The sequence below is a fragment of the Diceros bicornis genome, chromosome 21 (assembly GCF_020826845.1).
Source record: "Diceros bicornis minor isolate mBicDic1 chromosome 21, mDicBic1.mat.cur, whole genome shotgun sequence".
NCBI lineage: Eukaryota > Metazoa > Chordata > Mammalia > Perissodactyla > Rhinocerotidae > Diceros > Diceros bicornis.
This window is the reverse complement of record NC_080760.1, coordinates 55,371,984-55,385,469: the sequence shown is the minus strand read 5'-3', so window position 1 is coordinate 55,385,469 and position 13,486 is coordinate 55,371,984.

The following is a 13,486-nucleotide window of genomic DNA, read 5'->3' as shown; positions in this document are numbered from 1 at the left end:
AAGGACACACGTAGCCCATATAAGGGTCATTCTTGGAACGTTGAGAACTGAAGGAAGCACACTGCAGGCCTCCTAAGCCATCATTTACATAAGGTCACCTATCCAAGAGCAAGAGACGTAGCTGGCCTACCTAATATGTAGACACAAGCACAGGGAAAGAGGCAAAATGAGGAGGCAAAGGAATACATTCCAAGTAAGGGAACAGGACAAAACCCCAGAAAAGGAACTAAGTGAAACAGAAATGAGCAACCTACCCGACAGAGAGTTCAAACAAAGAGTGTTAAGGATGCTCACTGATCTGGGGAGAAGAATAGATGAACTCAGTGAGAATGTCAACAAAGAAATGGAAGATATAAAAAAGAACCAATCAGAAATGAAGAATACAATACTGGAAATGAAAAATTCACTAGAGGGACTCAAAAGCAGAGTAGAGGATACAGAAGAACGGATCTGTGAGCTGGACGAAAGACTAGAAGAAATTACCCAAGCTGAACAGGTAAAAGAGAAAAGAATTAAAAAGAGTGAAGACAGTCTAAGAGACCTCGGGGACAACATCAAGCACACTAATATCCGTGTGATAGGTGTCCCAGAAGGAGAAGAGCGAGACAAAGGGGCAGAGAATCTATTTAAAGAAATAATAGATGAAAACTTCCCTAACCTAAGGAAGGAAACAGACATCCAGGTACAAGAAGCACAGAGAGCTCCAAACAAGATAAACCCAAAGAGGCCCACACCAAGACACAGCATAATCAAAATGTCCAGAATTAAAGATAAAGAGAGAATCCTAAAAGCTGCAAGAGAAAGTCAAGTTACATACAAAGGAAACCCCATAAGGCTATCAGCTGACTTCGCAGCAGACATCTTATAGGCTAGACGAGAATGGCATGATATATTTAAAGTGCTAAAAGGAAAAAACTTACAGCCAAGAATACTCTACCCAGCAAGGTTATCATTCAAAATGGAAGGAGAGATCAAAAACTTCCCAGACAAGCAAAAATTAAAGGAGTTTGTCACCAAGAAACCTGTGCTACAAGAAATGTTAAACGGACTGATTTAAGGGGAAAAGAGAAGACCACAAATAGGAAAAATTATCTATTTCCATGATAAGAGGGTAATGGATACAAATGCAGAAAAAAGAGGTTAGATATGATATCAAAAACATAAAAGGAGGGAGGAGAGGAGTTAAAGAGTAGAGCTTTCAGACAGAGGTCAAACTAAAGAGACCATCAATTCTGTATAGAAGAAGAAAGGAACGGAGAAGGACTACTAAAACACTGAGGACAAAAAGTTAAAAAATGGCAGTAAGTACACACTTATCAATAGCTACTTTAAAGGTCAATGGACTAAATGCTCCAATTAAGAGGCGTAGGGTGGCTGATTGGAAAAAAAAATAAGACCCATATATATGCTGCATACAAGAGACACACTTCAGACCTAAAGACACTCACAAACTGAAAGTTAAGGGATGGAAACAGATACTCCACGCAAATGGCAATGAAAAGAAAGCTGGGGTAGCAGTACTCATATCAGACAAAATAGACTTTAAAACAAAAACTGTAAAAAGAGACAAAGAAGGGCATTACATAATGATCAAGGGAACAATCCAACAAGAGGATATAACACTTGTAAATATCTACGCACCCAACAGAGGTGCACCTAAATACATAAAGCAATTATTAACAGACATAAAAACAGAAATAGACAGTAACACAATCATAGTAGGGGACTTTAATACTCCACTTACACCATTGGATAGATCATCCAAACAGAAGATCAATAAGGAAACATTGGCCTTAAATGATACACTAGAACAGCTGGACCTAGTAGATATATACAGAGCATTCCATCCAAAAACCGAAGAATACACATTCTTTTCAAATGCACATGGAACATTCTCCAGTATTGATCACATATTAGGCCACAAAACAAGCGTCCATAAATTTAAGAAGATTGAAATAATACCAAGCATCTTTTCGGACCACAACGGTATGAAACTAGAAATCAACTATAGAAAGAAAATCAGAAAAGCCACAAATACGTGGAGATTAAACAAAATGCTACTGAACAACGACTGGGTCAATCAAGAGATCAAAGAAGAAATCAAAAAATACCTGGAGACAAATGAAAATGAAAATACGACATGCCAGAATTTATGGCATACAGCAAAAGCAGTTCTAAGAGGGAAGTTTATAGCAATACAGGCCTATCTCAACAAACAAGAAAAATCTCAAATAAACAATCTAACAATGCACCTAAACGAACTGGAAAAAGAAGAACAAATGAAGCCCAAATCAGTAGAAGAAGGGAAATAATAAAAATCAGAGCGGAAATAAATGAAATAGAGACTAAAAAAAATAGAAAAAATTAATAAAACCAAGAGCTGGTTCTTTGAAAAGATAGACAAAATTGACAAACCTTTAGCTAGACTCACCAAGAAAAAAAATGAGAAGGCACAAATAAGTAAAATCAGAAATGAAAGAGGAGAATTTACAACAGACACCTCAGGAATACAAAAGATTACAAGAGAATACTATGAAAAGCTATATGCCAACCAATTCGACAATCTGGAAGAAATGGATAAATTCTTAGAATCATACAACTTTCCAAAACTGGATCAAGAAGAAGTAGAGAATTTGAATAGACCAATCACCAGTAAGGAGATCGAAACAGTAATCAAAAACCTCACCAAAAATAAAAGTCCAGAACCAGACGGCTTCCCTGGTGAATTCTACCAAACATTCCAAGAAGACTTAATACCTATCCTTCTCAAACTCTTCCAAAAAATTGAGGGGGGGGGGAAGCTCCCTAACTCATTCTATGAAGCCGACATTACCCTGATACCAAAACCAGACAAGGACAACACAAAAAAAGAAAATTACAGGCCAATATCACTGATGAACACTGATGCACAAATCCTCAGCAAAATACTAGCAAGTCGCATACAACAATACCTTAAAAAGATTATACACCATGCTCAAGTGGGATTTATTCCAGGTATGCAGGGATGGTTTAACATTCGCAAATCAATCAACATGATACACCACATTAATAAAATGAAGATTACCCACACATCTATGGACAGCTAATCTTTGACAAAGGAGCCAAGAACATACAATGGAGAAAAGAAAGTCTCTTCAGCAAATGGTGTTGGGAAAACTGGATAGCCACATGAAAAAAAATGAAAGTAGACCCTTACCTTACACCATACACAAAAATTAACTCCAAATGGATTAAAGACTTGAATGTAAGACCTGAAACTGTGAAACTTCTAGAAGAAAACATAGGCAGTACGCTCTTTGACATCGGTCTTAGCAACATATTTTCAAGCACCATGTCTGACCAGGAAAGAGAAACAATAGAAAAAATAAACAAATGGGACTACATCAAGCTAAAAAGCTTCTGCACAGCAAAGGAAACCATCAACAAAACGAAAAGACAACCTAACAATTGGGAGATGATATTTGCAAACCATACATCTGATAAGGGCTTAATCTCCAAAATATATAAAGAACCCATGCATCTCAACAACAAAAAAACTAAAAACCCAATTAAAAAATGGGCAAAAGACCTGAACAGACATTTCTCCAAAGAACATATACAGATAGCCAACAGACACATGAAAAGATGTTCAAAATCATTAACTATCAGGGAGATGCAAATCAAAACTACAATGAGATATCACCTCACGCCCGTCAGAATGGCTATAATTAACAAGACAGGAAACAACATGTGTTGGAGAGGATGTGGAGAGAAGGGAACTCTCATACACTGCTGGTGGGAGTGCAAACTGGTGCAGCCACTAAGGAAAACAGTATGGAGATTCCTCAAGAAATCAAGGATAGAACTACCATATGATTCAGCTATTCCACTGCCGGGTATTTATCCAAAGAACTTGAAAACACCAATGCATAAAGATACATGCTCGCCTGTGTTCATTGCAGCGTTATTCACAATAGCCAAGACTTGGAAGCAACCTAAGTGCCCATCAAGGGACGAATGGATAAAGAAGATGTGGTATATATACACACTGGAATACTACTCAGCCATAAGAAACAATGAAATCCAGCCATCCACAACATGGATGGACATTGAGGGTATTATGCAAAGTGAAATAAGTCAGAGGGAGACGATCAAATACCATATGATTTCCTTCATTAAGTAGTAGATAATAACAACAATAAACAAACACATAGAGACAGAGATTGGATTGGTGGTTACCAGAGGGGAAGGGGGGAGGGAGGAGGGCGAGAGGGATAATTCGGCACATGTGTGTGGTGATGGGTTGTAATTAGTATTTGGGTGGTTACTGCCCTGAAATGGCAGGGAGAGTTCCTGGCTGCTGCTGTCACTCTTATTGCACCTGTGCTTGGTATCAGAAAACAGAAGTGGAGGGAACAGAAAGTCAAGACCCTCTCTGCTCACTTTCTTTTCCTCCTCCTTTAAATCAATACCTGAGTTTAATGACTGAGATAAAATTCACTGACATGAGAATTCACTATTTTTTTTTTTTTTGCCGGGAAAGTTGTGCCCTGAACTATCATCTGTTGCCAAGCTTCCTCTCTTTTTTTTTGCTCCCCAAAGCCACAGTACAAAGTTGTATATCCTAACTATAAGTCCTTCTAGTTCTTCTCTGTGAGATGCCACCATAGCCTAGCTACTGACAGCTGAGTGATGTGCTTCCATGCCCAGGAACCACACCTGAGCCACTGAAGTGGAGTGTGCTGAACTGTAACCACTAGACCATCAGGGCTGGCTCAAAATTCACCATTTTACAAGGGTGTAATTCAGTGTTTTTTAACGTATTCACAATGTTTTGCAGCCATCACCACTATCTGATTCCAGAACATTTTACACCCCAAAAAGAAACTCTGCATCAAATATGCAGTTACTCTCTCTCCTCCTCTCCCCAGGCCTTGGCAACCACTACTCTGCTTTCAGTCTCTGCGGATTTGCCTATGCTGGGTGTCTTTGGCAGGGTTCTCCAGAGAACTATTAGGGATATAAATACTTCCATGAGAGAATAAGGGAAGGAGGAGGGATGAGAAGAGAGAGAAAGAGAAGGGGGAGCGATATAATTCCAAGCAGGATAAATAAAGAGAGACTTGTACATAGACTTCATATAGTTAAACGAAAGAACACAGAAAAGCAAGAGATGATCTTAAGGGCATCCAGAGATTAAATAGAGATCGGATATAGGGGATGGCCATTAGACTGAATGCCGTCCTTTCAGTATCAACCATGCAAGCCAGATGACAGTGGACTAATGTGGTAGTTCATCTTACTGATGTGACAAAATATCCAAAGATGTATATGGCTCCAATGTGAAAGAAACTATTTCTCATGTAAAGTCTGAAACAAGGATTTCTAATGAGCAAATAGCTCTCCTTCCACCAGTAAATTCAATGTATGGTGTCCAGGGTCTCCAGGGTAAGCCGGTAGAAGGGGAAAGAACATGGAGGACCATACATGGGACCTCTCTGTGGACTAGGAACAGAAGAGACATACATGATGTTTGCCCTGATTCCATTGGCTAAAACTCAAATACATGACTACACTAACTGCAAGACAGGCTAGGAATGGTAGCCTATTTATGTGTCTAGGAAGCAGAGGACATGTGATTGATGGACCGCGAACATCATCTGCCACATCTAACATCTTCAAAAGGCCAAAATAAAAGCGGTGCCTAACTGGAGACAAACATTCCACACAGTGATCGCTGAAGACCGAAGTTCAAATAAACACATCTTCAGACCAACAATTCTGAGAGCAGTCTCTACCAACAGAACTTTATCCAATGGAAATTTTAAAGAATGATCTCTAGGAAGAATAGAATTTATCTACTGGGAGAGTTTTCAATATAGGAAAGAATGGTGAGCACAGAAAATAGTAAATATGTGAGTTAATGGAAACAAAACTTAATCACATCTACTGTATAGTGTTAAAGAAACAAAACAACTTTAATGAAAAAGAGCTCCAAAGTTTCTGCATTTTTTAGTGTGTGGAGAAGATGTTGAATAATTTTATACCTTAAGCTACAAAATTCATTTTAAAATGTCTAAAATAGGGACGTCAGCATCATGGCAGAGTGAGCTTCCCCCATTGAACTCTCCCCCTCTAAGACGCAACAAAAAGGACATTCATATTCCAACAGAAGCTATTCACACAACACAGGAGACGACTGAGGCACCCAGGCAGCCGTACACCAGAGGACGGAGGTGCTGGAATCACCAGAGCAAGTGGAAGGAGGTAAGAGGAACTCCTTTCCTTCCCCAAGGACTGTGACCCAGAGACTGAGACCATGTGGCTCTCAGAGGAGGGGGAGGGGCAGCTCGCCACGTGAAAACCAGCCCTCTCCAAGACCCCTCACAGCCCGAGGGGATCCCCCTATGGAGGGAACGGAGCTGTTGCAAGGGTAGTTTGAACAAGCTAGCCCCTCAGGAGAGCAGAGAGCGACAGCGAGGCGAGAAACCTCTGAGATCAGGGAGGTGAAAGTAAGCGCCCCTCCCCTACCCGGCCCTCCCGACTGGTGCTTCAGCACAGTGGCGTTTCAGCTCAGCCCCGTCCCCACAGGCAGTGGCCCCCGTGCACCCGGCCTGACCAGCAGTGGGGCCAGCCTGCACCCCTGCACCAGAGGCAGCAGCAGCTTAGTCCCCACCATGCCACAGCCCCAGCTGCTCCAGCTGGACCAAGCCACGGCCCCAGGTTCCCCAGCTCCACTGTGCCACGGCCCCAGCTCTTTTGGCTGGAACGTGCCCTGCCCCCAGCTCCTTTGGCTTGGCCACCCCCCACACCCCTGGCTCTGGCGGCTTCGGCTTGGCCTGTGCTCAGGCTCCAGCTGACTTGGTGCCAGCAACTTCGGCCCACCACACTCCAGTTCCAGCTTCTTCAGCCCAGCGGCACTCCAGTTCCTCCCTCGTTGGCCCAGCATACTCCAGTTCCAGCATCTTTGGCCTAGTGCACCCCAGTTCCTGCTTCTTTGGCCCAGTGGTGCTTCACCTCCTCCTTCTTCAGCCCAGTGCACTCCAGTTCCAGCTTCGTTGGCCCAGCAGCGCTCCAGCTCCTCCTTCTTTGGCCCAGCGCACTTCAGTTCCAGCTTCTTTGGCCCAGCTGCACTTCAGCTGCAGCTGCTTCAACCCACCTGCACCCAAGCCACAGCTGCTTCAGCCTAGCTGCGCTCCGGCTCCAGCTGTTTCCATGCTTCCCTCCCAAGCCGCCTCCACTCAGCCACACCACAGTCATCTACAGACCGACAAGAGTGCCCACGGATTGGGGTGGGCCAGAATACACAGCCCTTGACCCCCATCCAGTGGCAGCAAGAGGAAACTGCGACCATATACTTTCACTATGAGGAAAGGTAAGCCAACTCCAACAGGCACCATGCAAAAATATATTAAATCTCCAGACCAAAAGGAAAATGACAAGCACCCAGATGTCAACCCGGAAAGTGCAGAAATGTATAACCTTAATGACAGAGAATTCAAAATAGCCATCATAAAAAAGCTTAATGAAGTACAAGAAAACACAGACAGAGAATTCAGTGAAATCAGGAGTGTCTTCACAACAGAGATTGAAACTATAAAAAAAAAGCCAATCAGAAATCTTAGGGATGAAAAACACAATAGGGGAGATAAAGACAAATCTGGAAACCTTAAGCACCAGAGCTGACAATATGGAGGAAAGAATTAGCAATATTGAGGACAGCAATGCAGAAGTGCTCCAGATGGAGGAGGAAAGAGAACTAAGACTAAAAAGAAATGAAGAAACTCTCCGAGAAATATCTGACTCAATTAGGAAATCCAATATAAGGATTATAGGTATTCCAGAGGGAGAAGAGAGGGAAAAAGGAGCAGAGAACTTGTTCAAAGAAATAATATCTGAGAACTTCCCAAACCTGGGGAAGGAGCTGGAAATACCAGTGAATGAAATAAATAGATCTCCCAAATATATCAACATGAAAAGACCCTCTCCAAGTATATAGTAGTAAAGCTGGCAAAAGTCAATGACAAAGAAAAAATATTAAGGGCAGCTAGGCAAAAAAATAATAATAATAATAACATACTAAGGATTTCCTATCAGGCTCTCAGCCGATTTCTCGACAGAAACTGTAGAGGCTAGGAGAGAGTGGAACGATATATTCAAAATTCTAAAGGACAAAAACTTTCCGCCAAGAATACTCTATCCAGCAAAAATATCCTTCAGATATGATGGAGAAGAATAACTATCCCAGATAAACAAAAGGCAAGGGAGTTCATTGCCACAAGACCCCCACTACAAGAAGTGCTCAAGAAGGCCCTCACCCCTGAGGAAAAAAAGAGAAAGTGGATTCAAAGTTTTGAAGGAGGAGGAAAATAGGTCGACAAAACCAGAAAAATTGCAGTCCTCTATCAAAATAGATTAGCAAACACTTAATTATTAAACCAAAGATTGAGAGAAGGTAAGCACCAAGCATAAATATAACCTCATCATGCTAAACACGAACTCACAACACAAGAAGGAATAAGATGTGACAACAATAACATAGAAGGGGAAGAGGAAAGGAATTGAATCGACTTAGTCTAAGGGAATAAGAGGCCATAAAAAATGGACTATCACATCCACGAGATTTTTTATACAAACCTCCTGGTAACCACTAACCGAATAATCAGAACAGAATCACACATGATAAAGAAAGAGAAAACTAAGAGAACCCCTGTACAGAACCACCAAACTGCATTGGTAGTCTGAAACACGTGGGACGAGAAACAAAAGAAATGCAAAAGAACCAGAAAAAGAGCGATAAAATAACAACAACAAGTCCCCATATATCAATAATTACCCTAAATATAAATGGACTGAACTCTCCATCAAAATACACAGAGTGGTGGGATGGGTTAAAAAACAAGACCCAACAATATGCTGCCTGCAGGAAACACATCCAGCTCTAAAGACACACAGGCTCAGAGTGAAAGGATGGAAGACAATACTCCAAGCTAACGGCAAACGAAAGAAAGCAGGTGTTGCCATACTTGTATCAGACAAAGTTGACTTCAAGATAAAACAGGTAATGAGAGACAATGAGGGGCATTATATAGTGATAAAAGGGACGCTCCACCAAGAAGACATATCACTTTTAAATGTATATGCACCCAATACAGGAGCACCAAGGTACATAAAGCAACTACTAACAAACCTAAAAGGAGATATTAACAACACAATAATAGTAGGCGATCTTAACGCCCCACTCTCATCAATGGACAGATCATCAAGACAGAAAACAAATAAAGAAATAATGTACCCAAATGAAAAACTAGATGAGAAGCACTTAATAGACATATAGAGAGCACTCCATCCAAACACAGCAGATTGCACATTCTTCTCAAGCGCGCATGTAACATTCTCAAGAGTAGACTATATGTTGGGAAACAAGGCATGCTTATACAAATTTAAGAAGATTGAAATCATAACAAGCATCTTTTCAGACGATAATGCCATGGAGTTAGAAATCAACTACAAGGAAAAGACCGGGACAGTGAAAAAGCTGTGGAGACTCAACAACATGCTACTAAACCACCCAATGGATCATTGATGAAATTAAAGGAGAAATCAACGCATATCTGGAGACAAATGAAAATGGAAATATACCATACCAACTCATATGGGATGCAGCATAAGCGGTCCTGAGAGGGAAACTCATCGCCATACAGGCCCACCTTAACGAACAAGAAAAAGCGCAAATAAGCAAGCTCAAACTACGCCTAACAGAATTAGAAAAAGAGGAGCAAACAAAGCTTAAAGTCAGCAGAAGGAGGGAAATAATAATAATCAGAGCAGAAATAAATGACATTGAAATTAAAAAAACAGTAGAAAGCATCAATGAAACAAAGAGCCGGTTCTTTGAGAAGATAAACAAAATTGACAAACCCTTAGCCAGACTCACCAAGAAAAAAAGAGAGAAGCCTCAAATAAATGAAATTAGAAATTAAAAGGGAGAAATTACAACAGATACCACAGAAATAAAAAAGATTATAAGAGAATACTATGAAAAACTATATGCCAACAAATTGGACAGTCTAGAGGAAATGGATAAATTCCTAGACTCATACAACCTCCCAAAACTGAATCAAGAAGAAATAGAGAACCTGAATAGACCAATCACGAGTAAAGAGATTGAAACAGTAATCAAAAACCTCCCCCAAAATAAAAGTCCAGGACCAGATGGCTTCTCTGGAGAATTTTACCAAACATTCAAAGAAGACTTAATACCTTTCCTTCTCAAACTATTCCAAAAAATAGAGGAAGATGGAATACTTCCCAACGCATTCTATGAGGCCAACATCACCCTGATACCAAAGCCAGGCAAAGACAATATTAAGAAGGAAAACTACAGACCAATATCCCTGATGAAGATAGATGCAAAAATCCTCAACAAAATATTGGCAAACCGAATACAGCAATACATTAAAGAGATCATACACCATGATCAAGTGGGATTTATACCAGGGACACAGGGATGGTTCAACATCTGCAAATCAAACAATGTGATACACCACATTAACAAAATGAGGAATAAAAACAATATTATCATCTCAATAGATGCAGAGAAGGCTTTTGGCAAGATCCAACATCCATTTATGATAAAAACTCTCAACAAAATGGGTATAGAAGGAAAGTACCTTAACGTAATAAAGGCCATATAGGACAAACCCACAGCCAACATCATACTCAATGGGGAAAAACTGAAAGCCATCCCCCTGAAAACAGGGACAAGACAAGTGTGCTCACTCTGGCCATTCTTATTCAACACAGTACTGGAGGTTCTGGCCAGAGCAATTAGGCAAGAAAAAAGAATAAAAGGAATCCAAATAGGTAACAAAGAAGTGAAACTCTCGCTGTTTGCAGATGACATGATCTTATATATAGAAAACCCTAAAGAATCCATTGGAAAACTGTTAGAAATAATCAACAACTACAGCCAAGTGGCAGGGTACAAAATCAACTTACAGAAATCAGTTGCATTTCTATATACCAACAACGAACTAAGAGAAAGAGAACTCAAGAAGACAATCCCATTTACAATTGCAACAAAAGAATAAAATATCTAGGAGTAAATTTAAACAAGGAAGTGAAAGACCTATACAATGAAAACTAGAAGACATTATTGAGCGAACTCAATGATGACATAAAGAAATGGAAAAATATTCCATGCACTTGGATTGGAAGAATAAACGTAGTTAAAATGTCCATACTACCTAAAGCAATCTACAGATTCAATGCAATGCCAATTAGAATCCCAAGGACATTCTTCACAGAAATAGAACAAAGAATACTAACATTCATATGGGGCAACAAAAGACCCTGTATAGCTAAAGCAATCCTGCAAAAGAAGAACAAGCCTGGAAGCATCACAATCCCTGACTTCAAAACACACTACAAAGCAATAGTAACTAAAACAGCATGGTACTGGTACAAAAACAGACACACAGATCAATGGAACAGAAATGAAAGCCCAGAAATAAAACCTCACATCTACGGGCAGCTAATCTTTGACAAAGGAGCTAAGAACATACGATGGAGAAAGGAAAGTCTCTTCAATAAGTGGTGCTGGGAAAACTGGACAGCCACTTGCAAAAGAATGAAAGTAGACCATCTTCTTTCGCCATACACAAAAATTAACTCAAAACGGATCAAAGACCTGACGATGAGACCTGAAACTATAAAATTCCTGGAGGAAAATATTGGTAGTACACTATTCATCACCGGCCATAAAGGGATCTTTTTGAATTCCATGTCTACTCAGACAAGGGAAGCAAAAGAAAAAATAAACTAGTGGGACTTCATCAGATTAGAGAGCTTCTACAAGGCAAATGAGACCAGGATCAAAATGAGTAGTCAACACACCAGCTGGGAAAAAATATTTGCAAACCTTATATCGGACAAGGGATTAATCTCCATAATATATGAAGAACTCATGCAACTGAACAACAAGAAAACCAAAACTCTGATCAAAAAATGGGCAGAGGAAATGAACAGACACTTCTCCAAAGGAGATATACAGATGGCCAACAGGCACAAGAACACATGCTCAACATCACTAATCATCAGGGAAATGCAAATCAAAACCACACTAAGACATCATCTTACACCTGTCAAAATGGCTATAATCACCAAGACAAAAAACAACAAATGCTGGAGAGGCTGTGGAGAAATGGGAACCCTCATTCACTGCTGGTGGGAATGCAAACTGGCACAGCCTCTATGGAAAACAGTATGGAGATTCTTCAAAAAATTAAAAATAGAAATACCTTATGCTCCAGCTATCCCACCACTGGGTGTCTACCCAACGAACCTGAAATCAACAATCCAAAGAGGCTTGTGCACCCCTATGTTCATCGCAGCATTATTCACTATAGCCAAGACATGGAAGCAACCCAAGTGTCCCTTGACTGATGACTGGATAAAGAAGATGTGATATATACATACGATGGAATACTACTCAGACTTAAAGAAAGACAAAATCATCCCATTTGCAACAATATGGATGGACGTGGAGGGTATTAAGTTAAGTGAAATAAGCCAGAAAAAGAAAGACAAACACGGCATGATTTCACTCATATGTGGAAGATAAACCAACACACACACAGATAGAACTGTTTGGTGGTTACCAGGGGCAAGGGGGGTAGAGGGTGGGCACAAGGGGTGGAGGGATGCACTTATACGGTGACTGATAAACAATAATGTTAAACAAAAGTTTCGCAATATAATATTAAAAAAAATACCTGGCACTGTCAAAGAGGCATAAAAAAATGTCTAAAATAGTGACTAAAATGATACAAATAGAGTATATATCTTCCAAAGCAGGAGAGACAGGAAAATGGAATTAAAAAATGGATAACCGGAAGAGTGTTTTGGCAAGATGGCAAAGTAGGAAGGACCAGGAATCTGCCTCCTCACCTGGACAGCAATTGCAGTGGTGGAATCCGTTCAGTGTAACTCTTTTGGAAATCTGGAATCTCTTTAAGGTTGGCCACTCCCAGGGGAAGTCTTGAATGGCAAGATGCAGTAAATTTAAGTGAATTTCAGCTCTTAGCACAGTAGCAGCTACCTATCCCCTACCCCAGCCATGTGTCAGGCAGCTGTGCATGTGTCCCTGGAGCAGCTTGCACAAAACTTGCAGGAGCTGGTGTAGACAAAAAGGACTCTGTTTGGCAAATATTGGGGATCGGTGCCCTGATTGCTGATTGCTGCATTTGATCACAGAGGTGGAGATGAAGAAACAGGCATCCATTGTTGCACCTCCCCTATTGTTATAAGTCCCTTCCCCTCCAGCTGAAGTGACTTCCAGGGGATTTAATAGGCTAGTGCCCTTCCCCCTCCTTCATTGTTTTGTTTTTCATCCTTTCGGGAGACAGACCTTAAAGACTAGCACATTCAAAAACAACTGCATATATGGGGAAAATTAGAAAGTGGTCATGCATGCCTAGAGAAAGGCTCAAAGAGCCTACCTGAG